This window comes from Strix aluco, chromosome 4 (genome assembly GCF_031877795.1).
Source record: "Strix aluco isolate bStrAlu1 chromosome 4, bStrAlu1.hap1, whole genome shotgun sequence".
Classification (NCBI taxonomy): Eukaryota; Metazoa; Chordata; class Aves; order Strigiformes; family Strigidae; genus Strix; species Strix aluco.
This window is the reverse complement of record NC_133934.1, coordinates 63,605,486-63,621,996: the sequence shown is the minus strand read 5'-3', so window position 1 is coordinate 63,621,996 and position 16,511 is coordinate 63,605,486.

The window sequence follows — 16,511 nt, the reverse complement described above, 5'->3', positions numbered from 1 at the left end:
TCACAACATCGCTCTGGATAAGTTGTCCAGCTGTGAGATGAGCAGGTACACGGTGTGTTGGGTGAAGAACTGGCTGAGCGGCAGGGCTCAAGGGGTTGTCGTGAATGGGGCTTCATCTGGTTGATGACCGGTCACCAGCGCTGTTCCACAGGGTTCAATTCTAGGGCCAGTTCTGTTCAATATTTTTGTCAGTGATCTGGAAGCAGCACTTGAATACAGCATTAGCAAGTTTGCTGACAATACCAAACTGGGAGGTGCTGTTGACTCTCTTGAGGGACAAGGTGCCTTGCAGAGGGGTCTAGATAGATTGGAGCATTGAGCAATGATTAATGGGATGAAATTTAGCAAGTCCAAATGCTGGATTCTGCACCTAGGATGGAGTAACACCAGGCACAAGAATAAATTGGGAGAAGGGTGGCTGGAGAGCAGCCCTGCAGAAAGGGATATGGGGGTGCTGCTTGGTGGCAGGCTCAGTATGAATCAGCAGTGTGCCCTGGCAGCCAAGAGGACAAACTGCATCCTGGTGTTCATCAAACACAGTATAACAAGCCTGTCAAAAAAGGTGATTATCCCACTGTATTAAGCGTTGCTGAGGTGTAACCTTGAATATTGTGTGCAATTTTAGGCCCCACAATTTAAGAAGGATGGGAAAGTACTCTAATGTATCCAGAGGAGGGCAATAAAGCTGGTGAAAGGGCTGGAAGGCATGTCCTATGAGGAGTGGCTACGGACTCTGGGTTTGTCATTTGGAGAAAAGAAGGCTGAGGGGAGATCTCATTGCTCTCTATAGGTTCCTGAGGAGAGGCAATGGAGAGAGAGTGTCTGATCTCTTCTCCTTGGTATCCAGTGATAGGACACATGGGAATGGTTCAAAGCTGCACCAGGGGAGGATTAGACTGGACGTTAGGAATCATTTCTTTACAAAGAGGGTGGTCGAACACTGGAACAGTCTTCCTAGAGAAATGGTCGATGCCCCAAGCCTGTCAATATTCAAGGACAAAGCCCTTAATAACATGCTTTAACTTTTGGTCAGCCCTGAACTGGTCAGGCAGTTGGACTAGATGGTCACTGTAGGTGCCTTCCAAATGAAAATATTCTGCTCTGTTCTATTCATAGAACAGTGCTGACTCAGCTCTGTCATTTGTAGAGACAAGCTGTTTATACAGTTGGTTATAGGAGTTTGATTTATTAACAATGTCGGCCAGAACAAATTGTATTTTAGCTGCAAAATTTGTGGTATAATTCTCTTTTCTTCTAATTAATTTGTTGTAAAGAGTCGTTTTGTGACCAATATGGTATTATATAATTGACAAGTAGTACAACTTTTTTTCTTTCTTTTTTTCCCTTGGAAAAGATAAAGACCTCATTATTCATCAGAAGAAATGCCTTATAGTGCTAGCAATTACAGAAGTCTACACTACAATGGGTCAGAAATGCTGTCAAAACAGCCCTTCAGGTGTTTGATATTTCTACTGCTTTTCTCAGCCTAAACCAGAAAATGTATAATTAGGAACAAGCATAAAGATTTTCAAGTCTTTTCTGATCAGCACAGAAGATTCAGGGTTTAGCCCTGACTCATGTAGGCATTGTGTGCATGCTTGCAGTTCCCAGGTCAGGCTGTTTTCTGGAGAGGTGATCTCAGTTATCTTTGTGAAGTGAGCATATGTGGTCACAAGTGCTCAGCTTACCTCCTTAGCTTTTACTGCACAGTGTGTTTTAGGCTTGAGTCAACTGGTTTTCACGGTGTCAAACCTTGACTGGGATGGCACTTTTCACAGTCAGATGATGTAATCTTTTAGGCATGTAGCATTATATATTTAAAAACACCTGCCAGAGTCCAATACCCTCTGATCAGGTTCTTTTAGATATTCCATGCATGGAGGGTGTAATGTTTAATATCAAATTTACTTGTCTGAAGATGATTGATGTTACAGAGGATTCCTGATTTCTGATTTTCTGATACAAAACATAGTGAAAAGGCAATACAGATGTAAGTTACACTCAGAGTGAAACAAAATATAGTGAAAGCACAATACAGATATTAAGTTACACTTAGCAAAATCTAGCAATTGCAATATACAGTTCAATCACAATACCAATGTAATCCCTGTTACTGGTCTGTATAATATGCTTACTGTCATGACACTGGGTGTCCCCAGTCACCAGGAAGGAATACTTGGATTGAATTCAACTCAAACCCGTTGCTCTCTTCGAAATTACTTTGCTAGTTATTCAGTTTTTATACTCTATGTAGGCCTGAGCCAACAGAATAAATACATATTCACTCCTCCCATCCTGGTCTGGCTAACTCAGCTGACATTTATACCACCTGTTGATCTACCCAATTGTTGATAGGTGTTTATTTAAAACAAAGGCCACCCTCTGGTCCCCTTTGTGTTGAGATCAAGTCAGCTTCTTTGCACTGGTCTCTGAGCTGCATGGGCAACATCACCCTTGCCCATCTCCACTGAGTGTTATCCCATTGTAGGTGTTTATTCAGTGAGTCACATTGCACATTGTAGTCAGTCACAGCACCTGAGTAATTTGATAGCCTAAATCTTGTGGATTCTCTCTGAAATTACACAACAGTGTAATTCGTATGTTGGCAGCTGAATGCATGGCTTTTTATTCAGAGCATCAAGCATCAACTCTTCAAACAAGACTTTGCTACTGCCATACTTCTTGACCTAATGACGTCAGACTTCACTGGGATACACATGACCACCTTCAAACTTGAGTTCTCCTTGATGGTATTTACTTCAGCTTTACAAAGCACTGAACCTACCCACACATATGTCAATACACTTACATATGGTAATCTAACAGTTGGTTCTAACTTTAAAAATTGGCTCTCTTTTGAGATGGGGTTTAAACCACAGACTTTCAGAGTTCCCTTTTTCCATGAAAAACAAAGAATCCATTGTAACTGCAAGATATTTTCTGGTCTCAGCCAAGCTACAAACATGAAACATTCATTAAAGCTCAGTGATATCACTGCTCCATGACTGGATCAGGGTGCTCTCTCTAGAGCTTGGAGTTCAAAGAAAATCCAAGAAGATGCTGCAAATGCAAACAGATGGGACATGACATAGCACATCCAAGGAGCCCACCATAGCTTCTGGGAAATTGCTCTCTAGTTTCCAGCTCACAGTGGTAAGGGCAAAGTTATCACTGGTAATTCCACAAGCCCACGTATGTGTGCACCCTTTGGTGGAAAACGTTCTTCCTGTGTGTTTACTGCCAGTGAGTGATGTTTTCAAATACTCCAGGAAAGATCTCCAAAGAGGTCTCATTTTTAAAGAGATCTAAAACTTCCCAAATATGTAAGAAAAAACATTTCAAACAGCATACAATCCACCCCCCACCCCCCAATAGACTGTGAAAGAGGATCACTTGTCCTAGTGACCAAATTTAACCAGCGTATGAAAGAGGGATTTGAAAGCTACTTCAGGTTAAACCTTCAGTCCACACTTCAATACAGGATTGTGTGTGACCTATCACAAAGCAGGATTAGCTCTAAAAATGGCAGCACCTTCATCTATAATAGACTGAATCCATATTTAAACTGTTTTCTTTCTCAAAAAATTTTCATATAACCTTACACTGGGCAGGACATATAGGAAACCTAGCCCAGCAATGATAATTGAAGTTCTTCACAAGAAAAAGTAAAATATTCCTCTTGCTTTCAGGCTTTCCTTGAAATCTAATTTCAAAGATCACTACATTTTCAACCAAAGTGGAATTTTGGAGGAAAAAAAAAAAATCTGTTTTGTAAATAATAATATTTTAAGGAAAAAAGAGATGTGTTTACCAATACTTAAGTATTGTTTCTTGCTTCCAGCATCCTGTGCTAGTTGGAAAAAATCAAGCCCTCACCATTACTGCTGGAAATGAAGAGGACTGCCTCTTCTCTTTTTTTTCTCTCCTCAGATTTGGTAATTTTCTCCTCTGTTTCTTGATCAATTAATTAGGAAAAAATTGACCTACTCTCCATCAGAAAAGCCCATTTGCACTGTAGTAGAAGCAGCATTAAAATCTCCTGTTCTAATGCAACTTTGATTTAAACATATACATGTTTAGTTCCTCTGAAGAGGTGTTAATGCCTCTATCCTCAATCACTGCAGTAATTGTAATGATTTAGGTGCCAATAAAATTAACACAGGTTATGAAGAGCTACCATATGCCGCATACGTACGTTGACCAATAAAAACATACCCAGCCATAACCAAATTCAATTCATGTTACAACTACTGGAGCTTTCAATCCTGACTTATAGTTCAGCACAGGCAGGAATTAAAAAGGATGAGAATACATCCGCACCTCTGAAAATCAAGCTACTTCTCTAAGAGCCTATATAGAAATCAAGGTGCCAGATTATGCCGTAACCTCTGTGAGACTGTCAACTAGTGTAAAGTGTTACAACTCCATTAACTTCAGTGCAGCTATGGCAATTTCTGCCACCTAAGGATCAACTCCAGAAGGTTTGAGGTGATCCATGAGTAATCTAAAGCACTATATAAAGTAAATGTTTCCTCCCATATGCCAGTGAGATGTTGTGAGAAAGAGCCCAGTATACTGAGGGTATTTTGTGATCTAACTCCCAGTGATTTCAGTAGGAATTAAGTATCTAATTATCTAATTTGGACCTAATATTCTTAATATAATTAGATGTCATTAGTCAAAAAGCACTAGCCTGGAGCAAAGCACAAATTAATACATCTAATGTGGCTATAAACTATGCTGAAATTTATTATTTTAATTGTACCTTAGACCTTGACTTTTCATCTTTGCCCTAATGTTTAAAAACTGATCTGGCTTTTGTTGTTGTTGTTTGTTTTAAATGAAGCTGTTGCAAAGTGAAGAGGCATAGAAGAATACATGCACCAGAAGTCCCAGTGTAATCATGCCTTTGTTCATACTCACAGTCTTCTGTCACACCACGTGTGCACAGCTTATGTACTGGGAGGTATTTTTCATTACTCCGGTATTCCAAATATTAGTGTTTGGAGTGGTTTTTAAGAATGCAAGCAACAAAATGCAGAGTCAAAGAGATGGGTGATAACTACACTTCTCTTCTGGGCTGGGGAGGAATTATTAATGGCTTTCCATGCAATACTATTTCCATGGCCCACTGACCTCTGCAATTCATTAGGGATGCATCAATTCCACATTAGTTATTTTCATGTGTCAGCAGATATCCCGAGAGAGACATTATATAGCAAAGCTTACTCTAATTAGTTCTCTCCTCATAGCTGAAAACCCACTTACCAGAGGGTTTTAAGAGTTGGGAGACTGAATGCAGGGGTGAAAGGTAAGATTATTCCAGCCATGGATACAAAACAGTGACTGGTGCTGCAGTTTCCTGAGATCCCCCAAACACCAAAACTCTTGAGTCTGCACCCGGTGCTTAAACATACATATAAGTACAATCCTGAATGGCAGCATCAGCAAGTATAGAAGCAGCTCCTGATATCCAAACAGCTCCACTTTTCTCTTAAAGTCCTTTGTGGAGTGCTTTTATGTCTTCTTAGATTATGCCCCCCTGCATACAAAACTTTTCACAGTGTTGTTGAAGAAGTTCCTCCTCTGACCTCATCATTAGGCTAACAGAAGGTTGATGGGACCACTTTTAAAAATGACCCATTCTGTGACGTCTCTCGTACAGATTCCTGAAAGTTTCATGGTACAACTCCCAGAGTTAGCTCAGCTCTCAGCCTTAGACAGTCTATGCTTTTCTAGTTCAAGGCAACAGGATAACGTTGTTGAGAGAAGGCCAAAAGTTTATTGCATGTCATGTTTTTCTGATCTTCTAACAGGTGCATGGAAATGATACAGCTAGTCTGCACATTAATAAATTTTCACATGCCACTGATAAACTAAAGGAACAGAGGTTTTTTTTTCCCAGCAGGTATTTGAACTTTCGGGCACTCTGTCTGTATACCTGTATCACTTGAGTTAGGGTCTGATTTTTTCATGTACACATCAAAACACATATGCACACACCTGCACACGCACACACAAAATGAGTACAGATCACTGGTGATGTCTGTCATAGTAAAAATACATACCTATTTATCATTATGAGTGTCAATATCATTAAGGGAAAATACAGACTGCATACTTATCTGAGTTCTAATTGATCCAGTTAAAATTCATTTATTATCTCTTAAAATTGAAAAAAAAGACACCACTGTCCTATCCTTTCTCCAAAACCCAATATATGAATTTCTGCGCTCTTATAAACTTTCCTGTAGAAAACATCTTCTGTGTTACAGAAAAGATACTGCAACCTAAAATCCACATTAACCCAAGAGTTGACATCAGATCAACCACTGAGAGCTCTCCCAGTCCTGACTGTATTTCATTTAGTATTTGAGTTGCATCCAGTAATGATAACGAGGACTAACAGATTTACAGACGAGAGCATGTGATAGATACTATAACTTCCAGTTTGTCATCTTGGCAATGCATGGCAGTGAGAGCAGCTGTTATTGCACTATAATGCATTGCTTGCTATGTCTTATTTAATTATAAACCATGCACAAATGTCTACATTTTTACAGATACAAACATTCCTATTTGTGAAAACTGTATGACAGTCCATGGCAGTGTGTCAAGCCCAAGAAGCAGCAGGTGCTATACCTGTTGCAACATTTTTTGATGGATTTGAGATCTAAAGGAATGAAAGAGCAGTTTGCAGAAGAGTCTCTTCGTGTTGCCTGTTTTGTTGGGTATCAGGAGCAACAGGAGACTGGGGAACAGCTTGTGATAAGGTGTTAAAGGTTTATAACAGGGGCAGCATAATCAGTAGCCTCAGAGTGGGTTCATATAGCTGGTCACCCTGCATCTGCTCAAAGCATAGAGTGAATGATGGAGGCTTCTCTCACTACCATTATCCATTCACACATCTCTGTTATGGCTGGACAGCAGGTGTAAAAGTTATTTTATGGGAAGGGAAAGAAAAAAAGGGGAAAATACAAGCTCAAGGACACAGCTGCAAAAGAAATCAGATCAAGTAAGTGTCACCTTGTGAAGTAAAGCTGTCAGTCACACAGATTGAATTCAAGAGAGCTGCAATTTACCCTGATAAATCACAGGTATAAAAGATGGCATGCTATAGACACTCCATACACCAAGCCATGCATATGCTAAACATGGCTGAGTGAGTGAAAGAAAGGAATGACAAGTGTGGTACTCCACTACTGTGTGACCCAGTGGAGCTGCTGTTTCATATTATGAAGAACTGCTGTGAAAGCATAAAATCAATAAGTGAATACATCATACTAAATCCATATAGAGGTCAATGAACATTATTAAAAAATTGATTATGCTTGCTACTTTCTCAATTAATTTCTATGCACTTTAAACCTTGCTTTTTTATTTCTTTTTTTTCTTAGGGAGTAGTGTTCCATGCAACTAGATCACAACCTCTTAGGCAGACCTGTGATACTGACTAATTTTATAAACCCCTTTGGATTTCAAGTATTGATTGTTATGCCTCATTCAAAGTATTGACTTTCTATATTCAATGTCATCTGTACTATGAAATAATAAAATATTTAAATAAAGCATCACATTATTGCTAGAACTGCGATGTGTTTCTCTGAGCTTAAACATGGACATTTGTCAGTGTTCAGAGCCTGTTTCTACATAGAAGCAACGACAGCATTGAAGAAATTCTTAGTGAGATTGTTCTGTAACTTGCAAAAGTTTTGCATCTCCTCAGTGTGGCGGATGGAAGCAAAGGACATGTATGGAAAGAAATAAGAGCCAAACTAAGATAGGTTTTCACCTAAGTCTGAGTCACATCATTAGAAATTTTATATCCATTAAAACATAATTATTTTTTAAAATATATTCACATTATCTAGAAAAATTGCTTCCAAATCCTCCCACTGAAAAAGATCACCACTGCAAACCTAAGGTCATTCTGATCTGATGAGATTTACAACACATTTTTTTAAGAACAATTTTATTACAGTGAAACAGATTATGAAGAGGAGAGATGATTATTAAAGCTGCTGAAACCTTCAGTTCCGGACTGGGTTCCCTTTTGGAAAGATGTTCCGGTAAGTCATAAGACTTCCTGTGTCCAGTCTTTCCTGTGTCATTCTTTCCTGCCAAAGCAAAACACCATTCCACCTTTACACATATTTCTTTGCAAGTACAGAGCTCCAAATGCTTTTAAACATTAAACCAAGCTTACATAAACTATTTGAAGATTATTAGAGCCACATTCCAGCTGTGCTATGCTGATCCATGGAAAGGACAAATAAGAACAGCAGAACAAAATAAATCAGTGTCCAGGCTTTTAATTTTCTCTCTGTGATGAATTGAGATGGTCTCCCATGGAGAAGCAGCTACTGATAAAAGCTGTTCTAGTCTTGTGGGGTCAACAAGGCCAGCAGAGATCAGACCATTATTCCTTTCCTGGAGGGAAAAATCTCCCCCTTCAACCCTCCAGTTGGGACAGGTTGGAAGAAAAGTCTCTGAGAGGGCAGTGTTTACACTCTTTGAAATGACTGTACTCATATATAAACTGGAAAAGGAGGGTGCCAGACTGATCAGCAAAGATACAGCACAAGGCCTTCATGTTACAGGAACATCAGTAGAAGATTATCTTTTTCTCCCCTCTTCCTAGAGAGCCAACACTCAGAGATTGTGCTGGATTGTCAAGCTGCTTTTTTCCTCCTCGCTTATGCTAGTGACTGGGGGTCTGCAGGCACAAGTTGGACCTCAATACCACCTCTACAACTATGCTTACCGTGATGGCTCTGCATTGCACTGCACTGCATAGGATGGCTTTGTAGAATGGTAGCAGCTTCCACACAAGGCTTGATGATGCATGAGAGAGAACAGTTTGGACTGAACTCCTAATGTGAGTGAAGACCCCTGAAAACATATAACTGCACAGACAGGAAAAGGGCACAGGGTTACTATGCTGAGTAACCAAGTTGCCTTCTCATACTTTACTAACAGCTGGCAAATGTTTTGGGGCAGGAACTGCATCTTTCTTTGTTCTTGCATAAAATTTGCTACCTGTTGGCTGCTATTGCAATATGGAAAATTCATTTGTTCCTGGATGATTTTAGCAAAGGTCTCAAGAAGCTCCTACCTGATTACTACTTCTAGGTATATGACCCAAAACATCATAACAGCTTCAAGAGTAAAAACTCTCAGCATTTTCTCAAAATTAGGCACTGTTAAGGTAGCTAAAACCAAGCTCCCAGGAGGAAAAAAAATCTAAGATCCTGGCTTTTGTGAATTCTAGATTCAGTAACCAGTAGATGCACTATCCAGAGAGTAGCCTTGATGGGCTTTATTCAGAGCCAGCTGATATTGGAAAAATTCCATGTATATACCTTTCTGTTTTCCCAGAAGGAGAAATGTTAACAAGTGTCAGCCTTTAGGAAAAACCCTGTTCATATTCCACTGCTGCCCCAAGTTGGATTTATCAAGTCTGTTTGTCTTCCCCATTGCTGAGACAGGGATCAACCCTCATTTCAGACTGTGATTCAAACTGTCTGACAGAGGAGTGTCTTCATCCTGCAGAAATCTGTCTATTGAGAAACTAGACTGAGATACTAAAGGGGTGTGACCAAAGTCCTTGGGGTGAAATGTTAATGCATTAAATTGCAGCTATGTTAGATGCCACAACAGACATCCCTGTTGGTATTTTGTAGATATCTTTCTCAGCCAAATTTATTGTCAAGATTTATATGACCACAGAGGAGAGAGAGGTATGAAATAAATTCCAAGGAGATCTTACTCATGGGACTATAATCTAGTATGGATTATCAAAAATTCAAGACAAGGGGCAAATATGTTATCAATAGAGATTGCTTGGCTTTTTTTACTATCTGTGTCATTTTGAGTAATTGAAAGGATTTAGCTAATAATTGCAAATATGAATCATAATCCAAACTCAATTTCCTGTAAAGAGAAACAGTTTTATGCAGTGTAATATTGTATGGGTAGGATAATCACCTAAGAACCAGTAAAACAATAATCCATAAAGCTGTACAGCTAGAGAGGCATAAAGATTGACTACCATTTTATGTGCTTTAGTAAATGATGACTCAATGTCTGGCATATACCTTATGTGATTAAAACAAAACCCAGAGTGCTACAAAGGTGGGCGTCATTCAAAAAGTGCTGCATGTGTTATGGGGAAAGCCATCATAAGTTGTTTCACTGACATAGCCCTAGGAAATTTTGAGAACTCACACAGTCCTGCAGCTCCAAGTCATGGCAAGTAATCTTTCCAAAATCCATCTTCCACCTGTCACCATCATTTACTCTTCCATTAACTCCATATATAAAGGAAATTAAGTAAGAGGCCAAGAGAATGCCCAAAACTGTGCTCTAAAACTATTACTGTTATTAATAACAAACACACTGAGTATAAATATTGCATGGTGCCTTTCTCCTCCTAATATATGCAAAGCCCCACTTTTTGTATGAGTAATGACAATTCTACTGACATCACTTGAAGATAGCAAAGGAAAAAAAAAGACAGATCTTTAGCCTAGAGAAGAGAACGTTGTGGGGAGACCTTATAGCAGCCTTCCAGTACTTAAAGGGAGCCTACAGAAAAGTGGTGGTCTTTACATGTAAGACCTTCCTTCTTTGTACATCCTCCTTCCAACACATCATTGGAATTTAGACAGTTTTTGAAAGAAATGTTGTTATAAAAAGAAATCCAGAATTAGAACTCCCAAACTCATCTGTCCGGCCTCAGTGTTGAACAGATGGCAACAGTGTTAGAAACTTATCACACTGTTTTATTAGTAAATTGAAAGGCATTTGGATAGCAATCACCATAATCAGCATTTTCACAAACCCTAGAAATTGTAATAAGCTTTTAGAGAGCAGTTGGCTTTATATCCTAATTGAGAATGAATGTGTTTAGCTTAGCCACCCAAAAGCTAGAATACTCTGTCACTGAATCTTTAACAAGGAGTTTGACTACAGATAACCAGGCCTTTCAAAACAGATATTCATTCAGAGACAAATTCCCCTTGTATTCCTTCCATATATCCCTGAAGTTAGTAATGCCTCTGGAAGAATTTAATTTAGCTTTCTCTCTGGAAAAAGTCACTTGTCTTTTTTTAAAAAATTATTTTTAAAGTCATTTTGTGGCCAGAAAGCCTGCTATCTCACCCCAAAGAACAGAATTTTTATCTGTCCACATTTTTATTTAAATTTAAGCCTGGAACTATAAAGCTCCAGTAGGTTATTCAAACTACTTCCTTCCTTCTGATATATTACATTTTTCTTCCACAATCCCTGATTGGCAGGGCATAAATGTTTGGTTTTCATTTAACTTTTCATTGTTGAATTTCAGGGAAATGAATGCATGCATTTTTCTCTTTAGTTTTTTTTGGTGTTGTTGTTCAGGGGTTTTTTTTTGGGGGGGGTGGGGGGGTGGGGTGTTTGCAAAACAATAGCGTGTTTTAGATTTTTCCCCAGAAAAGTGAAAAATGTAATTCCTGGCTTGAAACCAGCAGGTGGAGTCATATCAGCTTCCTATGCAGCAGAATTAGTTCTCCTGTGGAGCATTGAAGGCATCTCCATCATGCACATATTTTTCAGATGGACAAAAACCACCTGGCTTTTCCTGCAGAACCTTCAACCATATCTCACCATTATCACTGCGACTGTATTTAGCTGTGGCAGAAAGGTATTTCTGCAGGAAACAGGCTGGGTATTTCACAGCAACAAATCTGTCAAACTGCTTTGCAAGAGCTCAGCTAAGAATTCAGTGCCAGGACTGAATATCCAGCCTGCTGATATGCATATGGCATCAAATCATGCAGGCAGACTAGTAGGATTTAAAAGCCATGGAGAGATGAGGTTTTATGCACACTGCTGCTCTATATCAGCATCCTGCTCTATACCAGCACTCACAGAAGCAAGATCCCTGGGATACATGCAGGAGTATTTTCTGAGGAACAGGGCAAAAACTCATTTATTATGGCCTTCCCATTTTGCCTTCTGACATCCCATCTCCTCGCAGGCCTTGCTAATACTGGTCACCTCTGAGCAGGCTGAAGCATCTTCCCAGCTTTGACAAACCACCTGCATGTGCAGGTGCTCATCTCTGTGCCTTAAGCAGGAGCAAACGCATACAAATCTGCTAGTTTGAAAGGCAACATGGGTGATGTTCTGATGTAGACAAGCAGGGGGATCTATCTGCCCATGCTGTCTCTTGACACACTGAGGCCTGGAACAGAGATTTTGGACCTTGATAAAAGAAAGCAAGGGTGGATTCTCAGCACCAGCAAAGCAATGGTGATCAAGAGCCCTATCCCAGAGCCGCACCTAGTAAAAACCAGGGCCCTGGAGCTTTGCACATGCAAGCAAGGAAAAACTGAGGGACAGAGGGACCTGAGTACTGAGATGGTGACATCTCTGCTAGTGGTGACATATCTCCCATACAAGTTTCTATTTATAGGACCAAAATGGGGTGATGATTGCTTCAGCTCTTCTTACAAAGGGAGAGAAGATCTGATGGGGAGCACATGGGGGTTTGGACATTATTTCACCAATTCAGCCCTTGAACAATATCCAGACAAGAACAAGTAATGCAGAAAGACATGAGTGATGGGTTACCCCTCCCAAGAGGACCTAGAGTGAGGCCACAAGCTCATCCCATACAGGCCTGCAATAAGTTCTCAGATCATGATTGCTTCTACTTTGGCCTCAAGTCTATCAGTGGGTCCCACCAGCCCAGCCTTGACTTCCCAGTCTAACTCCACTCATGTACCTGAAGCTCACAGAAATCTGCCTAAAGTCCACTTGGTAGAGCAGAAGCATCTCACAGTGCAGTGAGACAGGTGAGGCTCTGCTACAGGGTAACAATGAATTCAAGATTCAGAGAGAAAATAGACTTTTCAAGGGAACCTGACTTAAAGCCTGTGGTACTATTGAGATTGGGAAGGGACAGAAAACTCTGGTTTAAGGCATAAAATCTATTCCCTCAGTGCAGCAATGGCATAAGCCTTTTGAGAACATAGGCAGGCTTTTGTCAAATAACCTCTGAAGTGGATAAAATTACTGGTCAGGACGTTGGACAAGTTGATCATTATAGGTCCCTTCCAACTGTTCTATTCCATTTTAAAATGCTGCTCTTTGCTTAGCGTGGATCAAATTCAAGGCCCATGTAAGGCATTGTCCTAGCTACTAATTCCTATGATACACTGCATGATCACAGAGGTCATGGATGGAGTGGTCATGGTGGATGGAGTGGTAAAACCAAGACCTTTCTCCTGAAGTTGATCACAAAATTCCTGCTTATCATGGTGAAATATATTAAGCCCTACAAAGATTTTGGGACACTAGATAAAAATCTACAGAGATTAAATACTAAATCTATGAGCCACCTAACCCCCACAATGGCAATTTTACCTGCACATTGGTGTTCTGGATCCCTGTACCTAGAAAATGTGCTTACGTTTCTATTCCTCAGACACATGATAATTTAATACATTGGACAATATGTCAGTACTAAATCAAATACTTTCCCCTGACTGTGCCACAGGGCATGTTGCTGATTGACAGGCAGCAAGACAGATACACCTTTCCATTCCTACCAGTGATCTGTTACTTTTTATTTGCACATGATTAAGGAATAAAAAGCAGCTGATTTTTCTAGTTAATGTCAAAATACAGAAGGTCAAATTTTGCTATTAGGCATTTGTGATTTCAAACTCCATTCTTAAAGACAGATAAGATGTGGATAATAAAAATGGCAGAGTGAAAATAGCAACCCAAATCTTTAGGTCTGGACCATCTGTGTAATCAGAAAGTATAAGGTGAATTAATAGGAACTGCTCTATCCATTGTAACAAGTTACTTATTGGAAAAATGGTAAAATATCAGGCCCCCAGCAATAGCTGCATTTTCAGCAGTGTTTGGAGTGATAATCTGTGCTGTATGTAAAGCATATGGGTAGCCTTTGAGATGAGATGCCTATATAAGTATTAGTTGCTACTATTTTTATAGCTTGAACAAACCATCACCACATCATTAATTTAACTCCAATTGTGCAACCAATTTTTTGGGCATAATCCCAGCTGCTAAAAGTCCAATTTCACTGCCAGAAATTACCTGTCACGGTATCTGACTGTATCTGAATGCATGTAAGTCAGGGCAGCACTGAGAAGGTGGAAGTCACCTGAGGTTTCACCTGAATGCCAAATACTCATAATCAGGCTGCTCATAGCTTAACAGGCACTCTGAATTACTGGTGACATCCCCCTGTTTCATTAGCAGTCGATGGTTGTTTCAATGCTGAAGATTTATACAATGCTTTCTTCTCCAAGTTCCAACTTCCCTGTGAGACCTCGGCTGATCAGTTCAGCTTCTTTCACTTGGTTAAATGAACCAGAAAGGAAGCTAGAATGCACAAGAGGGATGTATCGCGCTGCTAAACCCTGTTTACACTGCCTGAGCATTGTCTATACCAGCATTCCAGCAGTATCAATACTAGCTGAATCAGTAGGGATGATTTCAGTATTCTCCTTGGGCTCTGTGTGAACTGTAAAACCAGAAATAGGGACTGAAGCAGCAAGGGGATTGTAGATTCTCTGCATCTATCCTGTACAGGCCTGAAAAATGACTTCAACTGAGAAACAATATTATTAACTACTACAGATTTTTTTGCACAGTAGCTGTACTGGGTCTGGCTGAGCCGGAATTGGTTTTCCCCTGTAGCAGCCCTCATGGTGCTGTGTTTTATGTTGGGAGCTGGCAGGGTGTTGATAGCACCCTGGTGTTGTGGCTACTGCTGAGTAGTGCTTACACAGCACCAAGGCTCTTTCCAACATTTTCTGCCCCCAGTGGGACGGGGTGGACAAGACCTTGGGAGGGGACACAACCAGGACACCTGACCCGAACCGACCAAAGGGATATTCCATACCATATGACGTCTGCTCAGTATAAAGCTGGGAGAAAGGAGGAGGGGGGTGGGGTCACCCTTGGTCCTCCGAGGCAACCACTCCAGGGTGTATTGGAGCCCTGCTTCCTGAGAAGGCCCGACATCGCCTGTTCATGGGAAGTAGAGAATAAATCTGTTTTCTTTCTGCTTCCACACATGGACCTTTGCTTCGCTTTGCTTACATTAAAACTGCTTTTGTTTTACCCACAAGGGTTGGTTTTTTTCTTATCTTATTTTCTTTCCCCTCTTTGCCCTGTTGAGAAAAAAAGGGGGAAGCGGGGGGAAGTGATAGAGCGACTTGGTGGGTACCTGGCATTTAGCCAAGGTCAAACCACCACAGTAGCAAATAAGGGACAGATTACTGTTCTCTCTAAGAGCAGTCACTGATTTCAGTGGCAGCAGGATCAGGCCTAGCTAATACCTCTGTTGGCTGTGTCCTGAGCAGACTTAAGTAGTTGCTGTACCTCACCTGAGCTGAGAGCATCCCACTTAATACCTGAGAAGTTACTCCACTGTGTAAACAACAAAGAAAATGCTAGTGTTTGCTGGTTGGATATGTTAATTCATCCTTTCACACAGATGAGACCACACCCGGGACCAAACCTCCTGAAGAGGACCAGAAAGATGGAGTGTCAAAAATTAGGTTAATAATTTGAGTATTCTGAAATTTTCAGGTATTTTTACTTCCCCCTCCCATCATGTCTATGAATAATGATAAAAAACACACTTTCAAATATCCTCCTGCAGTTCTGTTATATAAGACAAATTGAAGTTATGCTCACCATGCAACAGCAGATTCAGAAATGGTGGAAAATAAAGGGTCAAGAGTGGGGAAGCGGTTTACTGTCTTGGACTTCTGGTCCATCTGTGTCATGTGTATGTTCCTCCTCTCTGCTGTCGGCTGAACCTGAGGTACAAGCCAAGTACAGTCCTTCTCTGTTTCAAAGGGATACTACCTCACTTACATTGTCACACCTGTGAATTTTCAGCAAGCTTAGAAGTAACATGTCATTCATCAGGAAGGTCTCACACAATTTGTATTCCCTGGATCTAAGTCCAGGCTTGAACATGCACATCCAGTCATTAACATGCTGCCATGATATACAGGGTTGGTTATACACAAAGAGTTAACCAGTGATGGGGGAAAGCCTACCCCTGCTGCTCAGGAATGTGTGTGGATGAGGGAGCTAAGGTTTGCTTTGTATGCTGCTCTTCCTTGCTGAAGCTGCTCAGCGGCCTGCCTTGCAGGTCTTCACTGAAGTTAACAGAAAAGAAGAGACTCAACACTACAGTCAGGACTGCACCACACTTAAGTAAAAGCAGATTAACTTTAACCTAACCAGTCTTTACACATATCTAAGCTATACAAACCCAGTACGACATTAATGGCAGTCTCTGCTGAAGACCATGTTTTTATGATTTCATCATCACTACTGCATGGACAACTTGAAGTTAAGTTGGTGCTGTCATGCTTGAAAGGTCTTAAAACCCACCCTGAAGTGGAGCACAGTCATCCCCCCGTAGTGGGAACATTTTAAATATCTGATAGCTTTCAGTATGCGGGTTTGGG